This window comes from Bufo gargarizans, chromosome 1, assembly GCF_014858855.1.
Source record: "Bufo gargarizans isolate SCDJY-AF-19 chromosome 1, ASM1485885v1, whole genome shotgun sequence".
Taxonomy (NCBI): domain Eukaryota; kingdom Metazoa; phylum Chordata; class Amphibia; order Anura; family Bufonidae; genus Bufo; species Bufo gargarizans.
In genome coordinates this window covers 121,692,527-121,701,420 of record NC_058080.1, presented here as the reverse complement: position 1 = coordinate 121,701,420, position 8,894 = coordinate 121,692,527, and positions in this window count along the sequence as shown.

Below are 8,894 nucleotides of genomic sequence, written 5' to 3'. Positions count from 1 at the left end.
AAAAATTCTGCCATATTTTAATTTGGGAGATGTACATTGTATACCATTGCAGTTACTCTTGATTGTGTACATTGCCTACTGTTGTAATGGATATGTCGTCTGTTGACGTACTATGTTATTATACATTACTGTGTTTTGCAATATGGTGCAATGTCGATCTGAATGCTGAAAATGCTTAATATAAGTGATCAATAAAAATGATTTGATAAAAAAAAAAAAAAAGTTCGAGATGAGGAAATCACCATTGCTGCTTCTACTTAAATGCCCTACTTTAATAATATAATATCACTGTAGTGTGAACTTTTTACGTTTCGATAAATTTTTAACCTGAATGAAAAAATATCTCTTTTTGTGAGTAGTGTATACAAAATCTTTGTGGACATGTTTACAATTTATGCTGAGAAGTGACAGATCAGTGCAGGACATGGGGATGTGTTATCTATGTCTTTTTATTTTTTTTCCTACAGATTGGCATAATCTCAAAACCAACTTCAGAAAACCTGAAACCTGATAGAAGAGCACATTCTCTTCTCTTCATACCATAAATCAGTGGCAGCTTGGGTTTGTCAAGGCTCGGGGTGCTACCATGATGCCTTTCTCTTACAAAGAGTGTCAGATTGGTTCAGATAAAAAGCATATTAATAAAACACTCTTTCTCACCCCTACCACTACATGTGTTTTCATTTGGATAGAATTAATGCCTTCTTCAATAGTGTTGAATAGACAACCACAGGTCCATAACTTTAATTATGTAAGAAATTATTCTCCATAGCATCAGTCTACCCTTCTTCTTTACCAATCTTCCAGTTGTTGGAAATCCACAATCTATGTATCTAAGTATGTCCTTTGGCCCTTAATATCTGATGACTGACTGGAAAATAACAAGTTCTCTATTTCTTGTTCAGTGACCACCAGTATTTCCATGATGCTCTATTAACCATATCAGATCCCATACTTTTTGTGCCCTGCAGATTCCTGCAGATCTCCAACTTGCTAGCATATCTTCCCTCCAAACTAGATTCCATAGGCTTTAAACCTCCTTTCAATGAGCCTGTATAGGCTTGGGATCAACACATACCAGAATTCTATTATTTGTTAATAACCCTGCGTAAGGATTTTAAACCCACCTACTTGTCTTTCCTTTTCCCAAGCCAGATAGAATGTCTTTGCATTTACCTATAAATCGAATACAAGCAAATCCCAGGAAGCAGGCTATCAAATTTTGTACTTGCTCGCTGGTACTATGTACCCACCAAAGTTTATAAAATATATTCATCAGCCTATCCAATGTGTTAGAGATGTGGTGCAGCATAAGACCCCCTACTCCACATTTTCTGGGACTGTCCACGTTTATCCAGAATTTGGGAAGGCGTGGATTGCACTATTTGTAAGATAGTTCATATACAGATGACCAAAACTGCAGACATTTTTTCTGTTGCATCTATCTGACCACCCTTTATTAATAGTGTTGGGCTCGAATTTTCGAATAGCGAATATTTTTCGAGAATATCGGCACTTCGAGAATACGCAAATATTTAGAATATAGTGATATATATTCGTAATTTCAAATATTCTAGATTTGTTTTTCATCAGTAACCTCCCTTCTTGCTTGTGGGCCAATGAGAAGGCTGCAATGTCTTTGTCTGAGCTTAGCAACATCCCTAGCAACCAATAGGAAAGTTGCCTCCCCTTACTATATAAGAACCTCCCCAGCAGCCCTTGTGTGCAGTATTTTGCAGTTCTGAGAGAGACAGCAGTGTTATTGCTGTGCTCCCTGCTTTCCTGTGTCATTACATTAGATAGTTATTTAGTTAGCTTATGCATATATATATGTACAGTGCTGCCCATAATTATTCATACCCCTGGCAAATTTTGACTTAAAGTTAGTTTTATGCTGGTTGAATAAAAGTAACTTTAAGTCAAAATTTGCCAGGGGTATGAATAATTATGGGCGGCACTGTATCTATGCTACATACATACATAGTGCTGTGATGTCACAAGTTCACAACAGCACTTAGTGCACCAATCACTAATAAGTAGTGAGAACTGTTAAAATGTGAAGTTGCACGTATAGCGCCGAAATATTCGCATAATTGGTGCCGATTTCGCAAGCGCGAATATATTGGAGCACTCCATCTGCATATAAAGCTATTGTAATGTTCTGCTGTGCCAACCATTTTCTCCAGTCTCAGGAAACTTTTAGCAGCTTGAAAAATTTAACTATAGTGACTCACGCCTGTATTTCAAGCGCATTACAAGAATATTACATTGCCAATTTTTCGCAATCAAGAAAATAATCTTGAATTTTCTAATATATGATGAATATTCTACAAAATATTTGTGAAATATCGCAAATTCGAATATTGCCCCTGCTGCTCTTCACTATTTATTAACATATTGAAAATCTATACTCAAAGACCTTATTATTGCTGCCAGGTCCTATATCCCAGCTCAGTGGAAATCTACTACACCACTTTTCTTGACCCAATGGGTTCATAAGGTTAAGGAGAGATGAACTCACAGCATGACTCCATGACAACTTTGATCTTGTTAAATCCTCTTGGCTCCGATGAATCCTTTGCCAAGGGTTTCCAAAATATCGGGATCTTGAAAGTGAGGGTCAATAGCATTAACCTCTCTAGACAGGGTCTTTGTCCTTTCCCAACTCAACTTCCTCTTACCCTCTTTTTTTAACTTCTTTTCTAACTTTAATCCAACTTCTATTTTCTACCTTTCATCCCTACTTTCAATGCGTCCATTGAGGCAACTATTTTCCAAGAATGCTCAATTTCATTTGATCTTCTGTATTGGGGGAAAATGCACCCTTGATATTATCCATGTGTTTTCCATACTCTATGCTTTATGTGAACAGTCATTTGCAAAACTTTAAATCGAAAATAAATAATAAAACAAAAAGCAGTGTGTTTACATTTTTAGTAGACAAGTAAGGCTGAGTTCACACTTCAGTTATTTGGTCAGTTATTTCCATCAATTATTGCGAGCCAAAACCCAAACCAGTAGTGTAGCCTACTCACAGATCAGGTGTAGTAGAAAGGTCTGCACCTGTTCTGTGTTTTTGACCTGGACCTGGTTCTAGTGATGGACGAACATTGACCGGGATGCACTCAAATGTTCACGAATCGTGTGTTTGCAGCGGGCCCCATAGACTTGAATGGCAGGTGAACCTGAAAAACCTTCAGGTCATATTTGCAGACACCAAATAATTACTAGAAGTGCACAAATAGTCCCACAACATGGACAGTGACATACCAGATGCATTAATTGAATTTGCGATCTCCATTCAATATTTTTTTCAATGCAAAATATCTGCAATGTAATTTTCGCGTATGTGCATGCGCAAAATAGGCGCGGCCTACTACACGGACTGGTTTCCACCAGACCGAAGTTGGATGCGAACAGAAAAGATGGTTGGCAACAATTTTCACAACGTTGAGGAAGAACTTCTCACTGTAAGTAATTTGACATTAAAGCAGTGTATTTGATTACATTATTACATTTCACATGCATGTTAGAACAATTGCTGTATATGCAGATTGAGTGTTTAAAAAACAACACCTGACAGCAAACAACTTTGTAGGATTCTGTGGCTGGAGGTACATTAGGCGGTCAGAGGATAAATATGTAACTGTCGTCCAGTACAGGCCCCAAAAATTAGCCAATAGGCATTCACCTGACAGCACACAACTTTGTAGGATTCTGTGGCTGGAGGGAAATCAGGCGGTCACAGGATAAAAATGTAAATGTCGGCCAGAAAAGGCCCCAAAAATTAGGCATTCAACGGACATATTTTACACCGCTGTATTTACCTAAGACAGGGACCATGATTTGTTCTGGGGGCTGTCATGAGGAAATTAAATCAAGCGGGGTCGATTTGTCACATGTGTTGAATTCCTCCGAGATCCATGCCTCATTCATTTTTAGAAATGCACTAATCGGTCACAATCCCCCCTGCTGCGCTGAACGTTCTTTCGGACCAGTAGAAATTATTGGTTCCAATAGTGTTTGTCACTCTGTGTAGATGCGGTAACGCAGCAAAACCGCAAACAAATGCTGCACAATATAAATGCACTATATAGAAAGTATATTATTGGTATATAACACTCCTGCTTCAATCTGTTTTTTTGGGGGGGCAACTGGTAAATCACACCAGTAGAAAATATTTGATTCAATAGCGTTTGTCACTCTGTGTAGATGCGTTAAGGCAGAAAAACCGCAAACAAATGCTGCACTACCTAAATGCACTATATAGAAAGTCAATTGTTGGTATATAACACCCCTGCTTCAATTCTTTTTTTTTTGGGGGGGGGGGCAACTGGTAAATCACACCGGTAGAAATTATTTGTTCTAATGGCGTTTGTTACTCTGTGTAGCTGCGGTAACGCAAAAAACCACAAACAAATGCTGCGCTACCTAAATGCACTATATAGAAAGTATATTATTGGTATATAACACCCCTGCTTCAATCAGTTTTTTGGGGGGGCAAATGGTAAATCACACCAGTAGAAATTATTTGTTCCAATAGTGTTTGTCACTCTGTGTAGCTGCGGTATCGCAGCAAAACCGCAAGCAAATGCTGCACTACCTAAATGCACTATATAGAAAGTATATTATTGGTATATAACACCCCTGCTTCAATCAGTTTTTTGGGGGGGCAACTGATAAATCTCACAAGCAGAAATTATTTGTTCCAATAGTGTTTGTCACTCTGTGTAGATGCGGTAACGCAGCAAAACCGCAAACAAATGCTGCACTACTTAAATGCACTATATAGAAAATATATTATTGGTATATAACACCCCTGCCTCAATCAGTTTATTGGGGGGGGGGGCAACTGGTATATCACACCAGTAGAAATTATTTGTTCCAATAGCATTTGGCACTCTGTGTGGCTGCAGTATAGCTGCAGCACTGCACACAACTGCTGCACAATACAATTGCACTATAATATATTTTCTATGTTAGAAAGTATAAGTATATTACACCCCCCAGTATGTCACACCTATCAATAGGACACCTATACCAGTCCTTAAAAGGACTTTTGTGGCCCTATTAGCTAGCATTTGGTGTCCCTAACAGTTTGTGCCTGCTCCAAACAGCAACCTCTCCCTACACTGGCAAAAGACTGAATGTAAAATGGCGGCCAGATCAGGTTTATTTATAAGGTAGGGGGTATGTCCATGTGCTGAAACGGCTCAATTGGCTGTCCTGTACCACCTGATGGATGTGCCATGGGTCAAAATTCTTCACAATGTAAAAGAATATAGCGGGCGCGAATATTGCCATATGTTCTCATGTTTGGCGAATCATGAACGCGCAAAGTTCGCCGCGAAACTACCGCCGGGCGAACTGCAAGGCAATCTTTGCTTACAATAACTGATGGAAATACCTGACCAAACAACTGAAGTGGAAACTCAGCCCAAGGGCTCGTACACATGAACGTGTGATGCCCGTTGCCGTATTGTGGACCACATATGCGGATTCTCAATACACGGGCACCGTTCCGTGTGCATTCCGGATCACAGATGCAGACTCATTCATTTCAATGGGTCCGCAAATCCGGAGATGTGGAACGGAACACTACAGAAGAACTACAGAGTGCTTTCTGGGGTTCCGTTCCGTGCCTCCGCACCGCAAAAAGATAGAACATGCTCTATGGAGGGATGGAGGGATCGCGGACCCATTCAATTGAATGTGTCTGCGATCCCTATGCGCCTACCCCACGAACGGTGCCCGTGCATTGCACACCGCAATTTGCGGTCCACAACACGGGCACGGGCTTCACACGTTCGTGTGAACGAGCCCTAAGATGTAGGTTTAGGGTGCAGGTCTTCAGTTGTGACTTTAAGTTGGGTCCATGCTTATTTTAACAATTCATCATGTGCAGTGAAAATCTACATAGAAGAACTTAAAATACTTTGCTTATCGTGTACTGATTTGAAATTCATGATGTTTTCTTTGCCACTAATGTCTAAAAGGTAAATTTAGACTTGTTTGCGCTCCTGGTTATAGTGCAGAACATTCTTAGTATTCAGATGACACTGTCATGAGATAAAAGCACTATTACAGCATTCACCATGCGTTCACAAGCAGGTTTGTGGGTATTTTGGCCAAAATCTGTATACAGAACAATTGTGTTTATGTAGATTTATACTGAGAATTCACCAAAATCCATGATTTCTACTTTGTTTATGCTTCTATATACTGTAACAGATTTAGCTTTTGATCAGTGGTTGTCCTGAAACCAATCTTGAGGTCTTGATTGAGCGCAGGTTAACTGGCTTCATATAATATTAGCACCAATGTGTCTGTGTGTTAATGAATGTACTTGGAAAAAACTCTCCTTCAGAAGAAGGATTGCAAGTTTGCAACCTACAGGAGCCTACCCCATAATGTCTGACTCTACAGCTGTGCTTATCAAACTGTGAGGCTAGTTATATTATATGGATGCTGTTGAAAAAAACAAGAAAACTTACCTTCCAGAGCCCCCTCCAATCCATCTCTGCTGCTCTGTACTCTTAGGCTGCGTTCACACGGGCGAGATTTCCGCGCGGGTGCAATGCAGTAGGTGAACGTATTGCACCCGCACTGAATCCTGACCCATTCATTTCAATGGGGCTGTGTACATGAGCGTTTTTTTTCATGCATCGCTTCTGCAATGCTTTAAAATCGCAGCATGTTCTATATTCTGCATTTTTCACGCAGCCCTGGCTCCATAGAAGTGAATGGGGCTGCGTGAATAACGCATTGCATCTGCAAGCAAGTGCGGATGCAATGCGTTTTTCACTGATGGTTGCTAGGAGATGTTGTTTGTAAACCATCAGTTTTTTATCACGCGCGTGAAAAACGCATCAAAACGCATTGCACCCGCGCGGAAAAAACTGAACAACTAAACGCAATTGCAGACAAAACTGACTGAACTTGCTTGCAAAATGGTGCGAGTTTAACTGAACGCACCCTGAACGCATCCGGGCCTAATCTGTCACGCTCGTGTGAACTCAGCCTTAGCCGAGATGCAGCCATAACATATTGTTTTGGCTGCAGTGGGGAAGTACCGTATACTACTGTAGCCAATCACTATTCTCAATCCTAGACAAGCCTGTTGAGGCCACTCAGGGCCGGTGCAAGGATTTTTGTCAACACAAGCGAATCTACATTTTGGTGCCCCCCCCCCCCCCCATCATTTCACATTTCTGCCCCTCATGATTCATGTCCATTTCTTGCCCTCCCCATAATTTCACATTTCTGCCCCTGATGATTCATATCCATTTCTTGCCCCTGATGATTCATATCCATTTCTTGCCCCCTCCCATCATTTCACATTTCTGCCCCTCATGATTCATGTCCATTTCTTGCCCTCCCCATAATTTCACATTTCTGCCCCTGATGATTCATATCCATTTCTTGCCCCCCCCCCCATCATTTCACATTTCTGACCCTCATGATTCATATCCCCCCATGTGCCAATATCATAGTGCCATCCTCTCCTCCTGCCCCCTAATGTGCCAGTATCAAGTGCCTCTCTCCTCCCCCCTCCATGTGCCAGTATCATGGCGCCAATAGCCCCCACTACCCCATGGCAGTAAAGTAACAGTCCGGTATTTGAAAAAAATAAAATAATAACATTTATACTTACCCAGCAGCCTTACATATCATCTGCATTGTCAGGTAATGTATAACTTTAATGTGTAGTATTGATTAAATTAATTAGCCTGATATTTAGTAACTCCCCGCTTTTTTGCGGATGTGTTAAATGTTAAAAAGTACTACATCAATATTATCACTATTCAGTAAAGATGCATATTACCGAATAAAAGATCAAATATTGATATCAAAGAAACTCTCTGATTGGAATATGCATAGGCCTGATAATTTATAAGTTGTGTCGCAATACTGCCCGATATCCAAGATTGGTCATAGTTTGAGTACAGCAAGGGTTCGTATCTATCCTTAGCACTATTAAGTTACTGTGTATAGTTACTGATTGTATATCTCATAATTGTTGTCGAGACGGTTGTATTACATGTTAGATTTGAGAGGTGATATGGAATGCTGGTAGTCATGTTAAAGCCATCTAGTGGCGAATTTCGAGTACTGCCTATCACTGCATGTTATTGCATATTATTGAGTTTTTTCTACTGATTAAGCTTTGCTGGCATTTTAAGTTATTGTATAATAAATCATTTATATTTTTGCATAGACATTTGTACCTTATTTTACTGATTTCACAATATAATTAAATTAATGACAATCTGTTTTTGAGGTGTTTTATATGTCCACCTCTAGGATCAACTCCCTTTGAAATTTTTCCTTTGATCCTTTTATATAAAGCATTTGCTTTATATCCCCGACAAAAATTGGAGGCACTGCTGAGATCGAGTTAATGTATTAATTATTTGTGCAAATAGTAAATTGTTCCATAAATTTTCTTGGCTAACCAGATTCTTCATATATCTGTGTACTAATTATTGGTAGGGAAAATGAGTGCAGCCAATAGTGAAGTGGGTTCTGGTGAAGCTACAGGAGGGAGTCCATCTAGCCCGAAACAGTTAATCCATAAAATTGTTAAATATGCAAATTTACGGTTGGGTTTTTATCAGGATGTAACTGCATGGTTAAGTGAGCTGCAGGCAGAAGCCAAGAGAGAATGTGTGGATGTATGGACATCATTTGGTACAGTCAGGAGACATCTAACCTATTTTGGTGTGCTCAGGGCCGGTGCAAGGATTTTTGCCGCCCTAGGCAAGATAAAAATTGCCGACCCCCCCCCTTATCAGATGATCTGCCCATATCATGACATCACATATGTTCCACCCGTTTCTCAACATTTAAATTAAAAGAGAGTTATATGTTGCAATAAAGCCCCCTATTAAGAA